The 13,346-nt window shown below is 41.8% G+C and overlaps 1 protein-coding gene across 4 annotated transcripts in view; it reads left to right on the plus strand.

Moving 5' to 3' along the window:
* WNT2 (Wnt family member 2) overlaps nucleotides 1–13,346 on the plus strand; it is a 42,490-nt gene that overhangs the window by 24,336 nt on the left and 4,808 nt on the right. The window lies entirely within an intron of this gene.

Raw genomic sequence — 13,346 nt, forward strand, 5'->3', positions numbered from 1 at the left:
ACGAGGCACACCGTGGCTGGGTGGGCTTTCTGAGGGAATCTATATAATCTGTTCATGCTCTTTATTTATTTATCTTCTCCCTTAGGCTCATTTTAGCTTATCTGACTTGAGAAGATGTGAATGGTTGGTGTTGATTAACCAGGGGCTGCCCTGTTATTCTTTTAATATTTAAGTAACCTGTTATAATATGTTAGATCAGATTTCCACTAAGATTCCTAGATTATTCATCAATTACCTGAACTATACGTAATGCCTTCTTTAGCTGAGCCTAAGAAAATGCCAAAGTCATTCATGCAAACCTTGTAATATTCTTTCAAATCTTGTTGACCATCAGATGATTACTTTAGTGAAAATATGATTCAGGGAATTTGACACCATGTAAGCGAAATTTCAGATCATTGGCAGAGAATAATTTTTTGTTCATATTTGGAGGCATGTACAGATAGCCAGCCACATGTATGAGATGCAGTTTTTCCCTGAGAAAGCCTGCTTCAACCACACAGGCTTCATGCCTGTCTGTGTAATCAATGACCTTCTAAAGACAAGACTTTATCCTGGCCATAGCGTGTACTTTATCGAGTCAGTCAAAACAGTCGTGGAAGTGTGTGGTTCAGAAACATCCTGGAGTAGCCCCTAACTTCTGCTTGGGGAGGCAGGGGGATGGGACAGATCTGCAAGAAGGGGAGAGTCCTGCCTCCAACTCGCACTGGCATTCCTTCTCTGAGCTCTGCTTCCTCCTCGGAAACAAAGGTGTTGGGTGGATGCTGACGTCCTCTCAGCATGCAGATGTTGCTGAAAGAGCACATCACTGAGGGACCCTTCTCTCACTAGAATCATACTGTGTTAGGAACAGCCTTTTTACTGGTAAATGGAACTCCCACATGTTTGAAATGAGTTACCATCATAGGTATCCAGGCTCTAAAATCAGTCAGAAGTTTGCAGGAAATTTTAAAGCAAATGATGTGTGTGTGTGTGTGTGTGTGTGTGTGTGTGTAATCTTTTTTTTCGCTACAAAAATTAATGTAACCTTTCCCTGGAGTACATCTCGTACCACCCAATCTGCTTTGTTATGCTCATATCGTTTTATTTTTCTTTTTAAAAATATCACACGCATTTAATATTCAACTTATTAGGCACCTGCTACTTACCAGCACTGGAAAAGCAATGGCGGTAGGCAGGTCAAACATTGTCAAGTAATAGATTCTTTGAACTGACTGCCTTTGCTCTTGCTGGTCAGCACCTGTTTCTTGTTCAAGTTAACTCAGATTTGACTGGAGTGAACTGGCTTGTGTTGTACATTCGATTTGTGGAGTGAACAGATCTACAGGTCTAGTCTACTATTTGCCGAAATGAGGGCCTCTTCAGAGACTTATTGAATCAAAATCTTAGGGAGTTGTTTCTGAGATTCCGTATGTGTTTCAAACTTAAACATCAAAATTTGAAAAATCAATGGTTTAGGTAAACCAAGAATCCTGATTTTTCTATAAGTATTAGGTAAGAAGAAATCCAGGGAGAAATTATTATTTTGGGGGGTGGGGTGGGGTGAGAGGGATATCCGGTCTCTTACAAATAAGTTCTTTATTTGAGGATTTCTAAATGAATGTCACCCCAAAAATATTCCCTATACTGCCTTGCCCAGTATAAGAGGGTGTTCCTTCACATTTAAGTCCTGCATTTTCCGAAATCCTTTTTTACTGTAAGCACATTAAAATTATTTCAGCCAGACTCCAGACAGTGAAGGGTGATGGGAACATTGGGTGAATTCCTACTAAGAGTCAGGCCCTGTGCTACACACCTATATGCATTTTCTCTTAATCTGCACAGCAGTGTCTTCGCTTTACAGAAAAGGAAACTGACGCTCTGAAAAGCTACTTAACTTGCCCAAGACTTTGTGGCCTGTAAGTGGTAAACAAAACAAAATAAATAAAACTCAAAAGAGAAATCTATACTTTTCTCACTATACTGCTTTACTTTCTGAAATTTGAGAGAGAAGGGGAGATCTGTGTAATAAAGAGGCAGCCTAGGGATGTGAGAACACAATCGGATGATGAGGTATCTACAAAGTGGGAGGTAGAAAGGGGTCAGGCTCAACTCAACCAGGGTTGGCTCAGGTTGCCTTGACGCCCCGGTCAATTACAAGCCCTTCATGGTTTCAGGAGTGTTAATGATGTTCATTGTTCCTAAGAAATGATAAGCTCAAAAGGTAATTATGGAAGAAATTCTTATGGCAACAACAACAACAAAAGACCTTTTCCCCTAGTCTTCAACTATAAATACTCCCCTCAGATTCAAAGAGTACATACAACCATGTGATGCCGTGCATATGACATTCTGCAGGCCAAATTGGAGGCTAGATCTAGGGAACCAGGCTTTCTGGGATGGGTATTCTGGCAATTTGTGGTTATCTACTCTGGTTATTGCTCCAGGCAGCCATAAATCAAAGAAGCCCTTAAGTTAGAGATAGGTTCATCTCCAACTAAGGAATGCTGCTGTCCCCTCCAGAGAAGCGTCTGCACCTAATCACAGGCCACTTTCACTGGTTCTGATGTAAAAGCCCCGACCTGGGCCAGAGGTCACCCTGAGGTCTCCTCATCAACTAGAGGAAACAAGCAACTCTCTCTACCCCTTCTCCAGTCAAGTTCAGAAAATGAATGCAGTCCAGCAGTTGTTTAACTTGTTGCCTGCGGAAAGCCCAATACCTGGCTGACAGCTGTAGGCTGCGAATGGTGTAAGCGCTCAGATATCATGGTTTTTTTTTCCCACTTAAATCATATTTGGCAAACAGTTCATAATCCATAGGAACACAATCTCAATTGTGGTTTACAGAGATTGGGGTTCTAGACACATCCTTTAGTGTGTGGTCAGCTTTGCAGGACCTCTGAACACTGTGATTTTAAACTGATTAAAAACAAGGGAGCAACATATAAGCAAATGGCAATGGGTGGACCTTATTTTGATACTAAATGTACAGTTCCTACCAGTTCATGTTAAGGCCCTCTTTTCTTCATGGAACAAATGTTTGTTGAGCCCCTTCCATACGCCAGACACCACGATAAGCCCCAGGAATGCAAAGCTGAGGAAGACGAGCTTGGTCCGCGACCTCATGGCCCCGCAGGCCCCAGTCCCAGGTTGGCAGGGGGTGGGACATGGCCCTTGAGTCCAGACAGGAAAGTGGTGTTTCTTAGGTTTCAGTCCTCACCCCATTGCTCTGCTGCAAGGTCTTTCCTATCATTTGTCATCCTGAAAGTTATTTACTCCTTTCTGTTTTGAGGCTTATTATAGGCATTCATGAATTAATATCTAAAATTTGCTAAGATAGCTAGACCAGAGGAGAGCAATACGAAAAATGTGCTTGTGAGGCTTTTAAGTCACCATTTTCATAGGCAATTAATTGATTATATTGTATAATTAATATTAATTATTATCCAGTGGACCATCTTTTCAAACTCTTAATGGCGTGTAATGCCATTAGCCTGTCTCTCCTCCCTAAAACGCTCCATTTCCTTATCCTCTGTAACACCACATCCTCCGGGTTTTCCTTCTGCTCCAATAGCAGGTCTTTTGCATTTTCAGTTGCTATTTCCTTCTCTTCCACTTTCTAAATTCTGAGGATCTTCAAGGTTCCTTCCCAGCCCTCTTTTCTTCTCTCTGTACCTTCTCCCTGGGTTGTCTCCTTCATTTAACTATTTCAGTCCTCATCTCTCCTCCCGAAACTTGTTTTCCTCAAGCTTCCCCTTCTCAGAAAATCACACAGACATCCACCCCAGCGGTCAGGCCACACACCTGCAAGTCGGTTGTTACCCTACTTTCTCATTTCCACATCCGGTCCATCACCAGGTCTATCTGGTATCAAGGATCTATCAGCTTCCCCATCTCAGAAAGCCTTGTTCTCATTCATAGCACATGCCACCAGTTTTAGTTAACGTGTTTAAAAATTCGTTTGTTACCCATCTGTTCCACTAGACTCTGATTCTATGGTGGCAAGAACTACATCCGTCTGTTCCCCACTGGGTCCCCAGCACCTACTAAATAAACGTGTTGAATTGAATTGAATGGCAAGATATAAACAACATAAAATACGTTCATCATGATAGCTGAATTCTTAGTTATGTTGGTACAGTGTCATAGCTTGAAGATAACTTGATTTCTCCAACAGGTAATTACTAAACATGACTTCACTCATCACTGATTGATTACTTTGTAATACACAGCTTATGAAAATTCCTATTTAATCTTAACTTAAGTGTTAAGTGGATTTTCCCCTCATATTCAAGCGCATTAATGGAGCATTTACAGGGCTGAAGATGTTACTGGCTGCCCATTTCCCTGGATGAGATAAAAGTCTCCAGTGCAGTGTCAGACTTTATCTATCGCCTTTAACTGCCACTAATTCTTTTACTCTTTGGGGGCCTTTTTCTTTGACTGTTATCAGTGGGAATACTGGGTAGTTTATCTATTTTCATTGTTAATATGAGCAAAAATATTTTTTATAACCAATTTTGTTTTGTTGTAGACATGATCTATAAATCTGCATTACTTTTCAGAATATAGACTTTCTAAAATTACTGTCTTCTAGGGTATACTAAAAAGTGCCCTGATTTCAAATGATTGACAGTGGCTATCAGACTTAATTTATGAAAATACAACTTATTTCTTTCAAAACAAAGAAGATTTCAGGAAAAAAATTTCAAGAAACAATTTTATTTTTTTGGTTTTGAAGTCTTTGATGTAATTTCAACTACTAACAAAGAATTTACCAAATAGATGTCTTTTTTGTGTGTGAAAATAGAAAAATATTAATTCCCAATTACCATATTATTGTGTTGCAAACAAAAGAATGATGCGATGTTAAAGTACTTTAATATAATGTGTCTACTTAATTCATCTAAGCTTTCTCCATGAAACTATTTTGTGCCGGTGTGATAGATCTCCTCTTAAGAGTGATCATATTTCACACTCTCGGGTACAAAGCCTGCACTGTGTGGAGTAGGAGACTCGGGGGCTACCTATTGCTGCCTATCGCTATTTCTACTGATTCCTAATGGGGTAGCCATTGACAAATTAACTTCTCCGAAGGTACGTGTCAATGGCTTAAGTTATGTGTTTCACCTAGAAATTTCTAAAGTTCTGATGAGTCAATAAATGAATAATTAATTATTAATTAATTTTACTCTGCAGTTACAGAACCTGAATTTGATGCCACAAACTCTAAGTTGTCATTTTGAATTTCTATCATGTAAAAATGTGCCACAGTTTTTGTATATCTTCTCTAGATTCAAATGAGATAATTTGAATAGAAACAGGCTTTTAGTCAGTCTACTCTCACTGTAGTGCCCCAGGACTAGGCGACTGCTCCCTGGAGAAGTGTGCCCTCATTGGAAGAGGGACGGCTGATCTTAATTTTTAAGAAATTATTTTAAATTTAATATTTAATAAATCAGAAAATATATATTGGCCATCTGAACTTTATGCAGTATATAGAAGAAATATAAATCCTAACCCTGTCCTTGGGGAGACAAGATACGTGAGAAATCATCAAACATTTCAAAACAGTGTATGAGCCCTATTGCAGGACTTGCCTTATAGGACTTAGGAAGGAGGTCACCTGGGCTTGGAACAGACAGAGAGAGCTCTATGAAAGGTATAGAAGTAGGCCTGAATCTTGAAGGACTAAAAGAGGGAGAGGAAAGCCCAGAGTAACAGATAAGAGTAACTCTTATGAACCAACAGTGTACAGGTCTGTGATATTAGAAAGTCACTTCGGTGGGACAGTGAGAAGGTAGCCTGATTAGAAGGTGCAGGTGAGAAGCAATGGGAAATAAACTTAGGTAGGCTAGTTAGTGCCAGATATGGCAAGCCTTGAAGAGTCTGATCTCAACAACTTTAATTCACGATGGGATTTGCTAATTTAATGGGACATGTTTTCCTGTGCCAGTCACTTTTCTTAGTTATTATGAAAACATTGAATAAAATCATCTGAGATACGTGGAGACATTGTCTTTCCTAGCTTTAGCTTTGTGATTCTTAATGCAAGGAAGAGGTAAGCCTTGAGAGTATGAATGTGAGATCTCTAACATTTGCTCTTTAACATTCTTTTCTTCCCTCAATAAATCTGTGTCATTAGTGACAACGCGTAAGTCAACCAGAGGAGAAACAGCCTATTGGATGACGGGCTTAAGTGAATCTTGCTTTACACCCTAATGGTCAACATATGGGCTTCTGTCAGCCTGGAGTGGCAGGAATTTCCAAAGACACAGGCCCATCCACAGAGAGCGAGCATGAGAGAGCGCCCTTCCTCCAGGTCCCAGAGGTGTGGGTCTGGGAACTATTAGCAAAAGCCCTCCATCCTGCTCTGCTGTCAGGAAGATGCATGTCGGTGGAGACAGAAATGCTTTTGCCCTGGGAACCCTGACTCCGTTATTAATTTTATAGCTCTGGGGATGGGATGCTTTATTCTGTAAAGTTCCATCAGCATTGCCTACAGAAAGTGCATTATGTGGTCCCAAATTTACATGATTTAGGAACTCTGATTCTTCATCTTTTTCCCTATGACTGTAGGAGCTCTTGTGGGAGTCAAGGTGAGGACAGTGCCTAAGGGGAGGAGAAGGGTAGATCTGGCTGGAGCCCACACCTCCCATGGCACAGACCTTACAGACTGCTTGGATTTTACAGATACTGAATCTAGGCAGATGACCTCATGACAGTGTGGTGTGTAAAGATGGCAGAAGAAGGTTGGGCTCGCTGAGCCTGATTCTGCCACACTGTCTGGGGACTGGGCTGTGTGCCCAGGCAGGCCACACAACTAGGCACACCTCGCAAACGTAAAGCAAAAGGAAGTCTGGGAAATGAGCTTCCAACTTGTCACTTCTCTTAAGCGAACCAAGTAAATCAAAGTGCAGTAAGAAGTAACATATTTAAGCAATATAAATGATTGTTTAAATAAACGAATTAAATGTGAAGCATCTAACTACATGTTTATCCTTTTAACATATCAATTTGGGAGACTAATTTTGGCCGTTACTCAAAAATATTTTTAAAATTTCACTTTTGAAATATTTTGTGAGCCAGCCACATGTACTTCTGTAGATATCATATGCTGCAGATATTTGATTTATAAAGATCAATTTGATCTTTGGAAGTTGTTCAGAGAATCTTAGAATGTAGTCTGGAGGAGAGTTAGGTAAGGGGTCAGGCTCTGACCTCCATTTTGGGTGAGATACAGATCGATGCTATGGGCTGTCGGATCAGGAAGTTCTGCTTAGAGAGGGTTCTTCCTGTGCCAGTCGAACTTTTGTCTTCGGCTGTGGCCACATCAGTGACATACGATAAAACCACCTTGAGGACACGCATGTTTTGGAGATGTCCCTTGATATTGCAAATGAATTAATCTCATTTCTCAAAAAGGCGACAGGAATATAAGTACAGGAAAGCGTAGTGTAGGCTACTAACACCATGTTAATTCATCTCGTTCACTTTCTAACATAACTTTAGGCGTCTTAATTGTCAATGGCATATCATGTGCTGGAGAAAAATTTCCCTCTAAAAAAGTTGCATATCATGACCTTTCCAAGTTCTTCATTTGATAAACTAATGAAAGGAAAGAGCAGGAAATAAGCTAATGCGCTGATTGTGTAGTGTTACACGCGAGCCTGCTTTCCGGGGCCTGCCGGGGCATCCGGGTGAAGCTCTCTGCTGAGAGGCCAAATATCACAAAGGTCGAGAGCTGCGGCTTTGAAGACAAGCCTGGCCTCAAATCCCGACCCTGCCACCTGCTGGCTGTGTGATCTTGGGCAAGTGGCTTAAGCTCTCTGACCCTCCATGTCCTCATTTCCAAAATGATAATGATAATAGGACCTACTTTATTAGCTTACAAGAATTAAATAAGATAATGTGAGCAAGTGCCTCACCCATGTCAGTGCTGTGAACATACTGGTCCCAGTTATGAACAGAAAGAAGAAAAAGATAAAAAAAGAAGGTAGAGAAGGAAGAAAGGAGACAAATGAGGGGGAAAAAAGAGATGAAAAGAAAGGGTGGATGAACCTCAGCTTAATATGGCTTTGAAAATGTATAAACTGTCCCTTCTGAGCTCAAGGCTGATAACAGGTGTAGCTAGCTGGCTTTGTTTCCCCGGGAGCTCTTGTGGCCTAGGCAGGGGTGAGAGACTCATTAATAAGTCACTGTATTATTTAGAAAAAAAAGGTCTAAAAATATATGTCTCAAATATTCAGAACTAAACAAGTAAGCAGGCCATAAAACTCAGCGGCTCCCTTTTATAAAGAGCCTGTGCATACACTCACATGCACTCACACGCACACACACATGCACATGCACACATGCACACACACAACAAATGCATAGCCTGAGTTTAATCTTTTATTTTAAGAATAATGGTGATACTTTTAGTTTTGGAAAGGCTAATGGGAGGTTCCTGAGACAGTATAACCCTATTGTTATCAATGAGTTCTTATTATAATTCCAATAAAGGAAGGCAATGCCAACAAATTTTGTATAGCTCTGCGCTCTAGAAATGGAGTTTTGATGCAATGGCTTTATATTCTTCTCAAATGACAGCAAGTGTCAAAATTGCCCTCCGCCCTGCAATCGGTCGTTAATCTAATGGAGTTCAGACCCCAAAGCGGGCCTCTTTGTAGTCCATCGCTTCGCAGCCTCCTCCTCTCCCCAGACCTCAGAGCCTGCCCTTCACTCCCCGGTGGCCCATTCCTGGGTGCTGCTGACACCTCAGAGGGGCCCAGTACTCCTCCAGGCTGTTCTTCTATCGTGGCTCTCAAACTTCAAACACCCCTCTCATCTTCCCCTGTTTCTGGGTTCTCATTTTCCTCTGTTAGGGCAGCCAGCGGAGAGTGATTTGTTCAGATCAATCTTGTTTTCCAGCATCCTCTACCTGGACATTGAACTACTCAGCCAACTACCGCTGCCTTGTCTCCTTTACTGAAACTGCTTCTGGGTTAAGCTCTTGTCAGTTGCCGCTGCTTTGTCTGCTCTTCTCAGTTTTGATGGGGTTGAGGTTACTTCACTGAGCAATTCTTCTGTTCAGAGAGTCTACTTCAGGTTTTTGCACTTGGGGGACAAAAACCACCATGATCATTACTTAAGGCTGAGTGGGCCATCAGCTCAGACCTCCTCAAGCTTCAAGCCACTGTCAGTAAGAGACCTTCAGCCTGATTCAAGAATGAGACTTCCTATCTATCCTGATCCCCTGTGCCCCATAGCCCCACAGGGGAGAAGGAAATCTAATTTCATGGCAATATATTCACATTTTGATAAATACATTTCAGTAGAAGTGAAGAATATTTACTGGTGTGAAGGACTTATGAACAAAACGCTAAAAAGTAAAAATTCAGAGTCACCTCTTGGATGGTAGGTTAGAGTGCTTTTCACACTCACCGGGAGTCTCATTCACACTCATGGCTTCAGTCACCACCTCTGGGCAAAAGATCTAGGTTGCATCTCCATCCTGACCTCTCTCCTGAGTCCCAGAGAACATTTTCAGTGAGCTCTTCTTCCTAGACGACCCACAGTCATAACATGTTGAAAATAAACTAAACATCATTTCTCAAAGTCTGCCCCTCCCTAGGTGGTCCCTACCTCAGGGAATGTCACCAGCATAAACTCAGTCACTCAAGCCAGAAACCTGGGAGTACTTTTGGACTCTTCTCACCCTCTCAGCCATCCATCCAATCAGTCACCACATCCTGAAGGGCTGCCACCTCAACTTCTCTAAAGTCTGTTAAGGTCTCCTCTCCCCACTTCCACTGTCTCCATCCAGGCCACATCACGTCCTGCCAAGAGTCCTTTATTGGTCTCTAACTTGTCTCCTTGCCTTTACTCTGGCCCCCTTCAATCCATTTGACCCCAGCACCTATAATGATTCATCTGAATCACAAATCATGTTGCTTTTTTTGTGCAAAAAAAATAGCATTCACTGGCCTTGGTTAAAATTTAACCCCTCTACTCTATTACACAAGGCCTTCACAGTGCAGCTTCTACCCACCTCTCCAGCTCACTTCTTTTTCACTCTTCCCTTTGGATGCTACATTCCAGCCATGTTTAACATGTTTCTGCTCCTCACATAGGTATAGGTCTTTGCAAATGTGGCCACCTTCTACCAGCTCCTCCTTCTTCTTCTTGTTATTGAAATCTGCAATGTGAAGTGCACATATCACATGCAAATAGCTCAGTGAATTGTCTCAAATGAGCCACCCATATAATATGTGCCCAGATCAAGACCTGGAAGACCAGTATTCCAAAGACCTCTTTCATGCCTCTTTTCACTACCCTCAGGAGAAACCACTACCCTGACTTCCAATAGCATAGACTAGTTTTTCCCACTTTTTTACTTATATAAATGAATACCTACAGAATTGTGTCAGATAGCTCTTGCTATATAACAAGATGCCAATAAACTTAAATGGCCTCAAATAACCTAAAGGTCCCATCTTCAGCCTCATCGCTCCTTGCAGCCATGCTCTATCACCCGCTTCATCACTAAACTTCTTAAAAGCTGCCTCTGCTCAGTGTCCGCCTGTCCTCTCTGCTCATTTGCTCTTCAGTCCTCTGCATCCATCCGGGTCATTCCACAGAAGTTGTTCTCATCAAAGGGCACCAGTTACATCCTTACTGTTGAACCAAACGAACATCGTTTCAGTCTTTTCCTACTTGACACCCCCCGCTACTGACCTGCTAATTCAGTGAGTCCCAAATCCTAATGATTTTCTCTCTTTAACCCATTGTGTATTTGTCTTACTTCTATTTCCACTCATTACCTCTTGCCTGGACTGAGCCCTAAACCACTCTTTCAGACTTACCATTCTGATATGGTTTTCCTTGATTAAAAATCCAGACTAGTATACCATGTACCATGGAATAAAATCCAAACTGTAGCAAGGCAGGAAGATTCTTTAATCCATTGCCCCAACCTCCCTTTCCCTGCTCTTTGCCTAACACACACCTGTGCCTTGGCATGGTGAATCTGTAATCTCGTGAACTTGCCCTCTGAATTCTACTGGGAGATTCTCTCTTGCCTATTTTCCCCTGCAAATCTATTCATTCTTCATGTCATATCTCTAATGCTATCTCCTCTATAAAACTGTGTTGTTAACAGCTCCTCTTCTGATCCTGTTTGCTACTATCAATATTGATGCTGATAAATATTATAAGATGCTTGACTCCCTTCCACTAGAACATATGGTTTTCAGGGAAGGATCTCTGTTTTGTTCACTTATATATCCTGAGCCCCCAGAACTGTGCCTCACATATAGTGGGCACTCAGAAAACATTTGTTAAGTGAATGAATGGTTAACGCTTACTGAACACTTATGATGCCAGGCATTTTCACATTATCTCATTTCATCCTCACTACAGCTCTGTGAGGAAGAAACTGTATTTATCCCAATCTTGCATGGGGGGAACCTGAAGCTTAATGAGATTAAGTATCTTGCCCAAGGCCACACCATTGATAGATGACAAAGCTAGGACTTGAGCCCTGATTGTTCAAGCCCTAAATAACCTCACTCCACTTTGTCTACCATGGTGCTTTGCACAAAACAATGCTGTAGGTTACAGCAGGTTTTCAGCAAGAGGACTTTTATCTTGAAGTACTGAAAATATTGCTTTACATATTTGTTTCTTCTTTTATATTATGAGTTCTCTGAGAATAGGAAGTGAATAATAATTATTTTATTTCCCCACTACCACTACCAAAACCTCCAAACAGACAGCATAGTGTCTTACACATATTTGTGTTCACTAAATGTTTATCGAATTAAATAAATGAGTGTGCTCTTAAGAAGCAGCATTTGGCAGAGTCCTTTTTGCACAATCAGTGATTTTGAGCACTGTCCTGATGGTTGCTGTGAATTCAGGCCCAGCTGCTGCCTCTTCTAACCCTTTGATTCTTCAGCGCAATGTAGGCTCAGGGCCATGCCTGGCTGACCCGCCCACCACCCTGACCCCAGACCTTTGCCATCCTTCCTGTCCTCAGGACATTCCCCTGCTGGTCTTCCTGCTGTCAGTGGCTTGATCACGCAAAGCAAGTTCTGCTCCTCCCTCTCTTCTTCTTGACCCCACGCCCTGCTTGAACCTGGCTGCTTCCCTGGTCATTCTTGACAGTCAGGGCAACATGACATTTATATAGATAATTGGAACACAGTGCAGATTGTGATAAACACAGAGAGAATCATGAGGCACTACAGGAGTTATGAAGAGGAAGAAATTCCTAGTTAAATGATGGAGGAATAGAAAATAAATTAAGTCACTGTCTTTTTTTTTAAATAGAGAGTTTAGCTTTTCTAGGTCTATCAACTATTTAGGATTATCAATTGCACGTAATAAAAACTGGAGTGGTAGAAGTTGAAAGGGGAAATTTATAATCAGGATACAAAGTCTCTAAAACCCAAAACTTGGAATACAGCCAGGCCTCAGTGAAAGATGCAAGGAGGACTAGAAAATAGTCCAGGATCTGGGCAGCGTTCTCTTTTCAGATCTCACCCTCATTGTCTGTATATCTGCTTCACTCTCTGTGGACCACCTAGTCCGCAGACCTCGATGTGGTACACGGCTGCCATTGGCTACTGAGCTTATACTTGGCAAGACGGTTTCCATCAAAACCACAAATCCCCAGGAAGATATACCTGATTGGCCCAGTTTAAGTCAGGTACCCACCCCTGGTCTAACCGCCTGCCACCAACAGAGTAGGGTAATGCTGTTCAATTATGGCTGCCAGGCACCCATCTCTGTTCAAGAGGAAGAAGCATCAAGGATTGTTGTAAGCTGAGCAGACTCTCCAAAAATGTCCACCAGTCTTGCTTCTGTTGACAACATCCTTGTGAAAGAATTCCGGGTGTTTCCCCGGAAATGGAACAAATTAAAAGGCTTTCTATCTTGGAGATTCTTTATCAAGAACAAATACATAAATATGAATTGCCATTTAGCAAATATCACCCTAATTAGCTAAGATGATGTTCCTCTGGTCATTTTTAACAGTTTTTTTTTTTTTTAATGCCAATTTTGTTTATCAAAGGCCTAGAATCCTGGCCTGTGAGACCATAGCACAAAAAATAAACCCGGCTGGGCGTTGCTCCCTCCTCCAGGTCTCACATGAATAATACCAGCACCTCCTCTGCAGCAACCAGAACTCTCTCCTCTTCCTAATAAGTCAGTGTAATCCGGTCTGGGGAGACAGAATCCCCTCCCTTGGAGGGCGCCACATCCCAACAAATTCCGAAAGAGATAACTTTGGCCACTGCTTCCTTAATGTGGTTTGAGATCAGGAGAGAGGGACTAGGATAGATCCTTTTTTCATCCTGATCTGGCCTTGTCCATCCAGT

This window comes from Rousettus aegyptiacus, unplaced genomic scaffold (assembly GCF_014176215.1).
Source record: "Rousettus aegyptiacus isolate mRouAeg1 unplaced genomic scaffold, mRouAeg1.p scaffold_m13_p_13, whole genome shotgun sequence".
Lineage (NCBI taxonomy): Eukaryota > Metazoa > Chordata > Mammalia > Chiroptera > Pteropodidae > Rousettus > Rousettus aegyptiacus.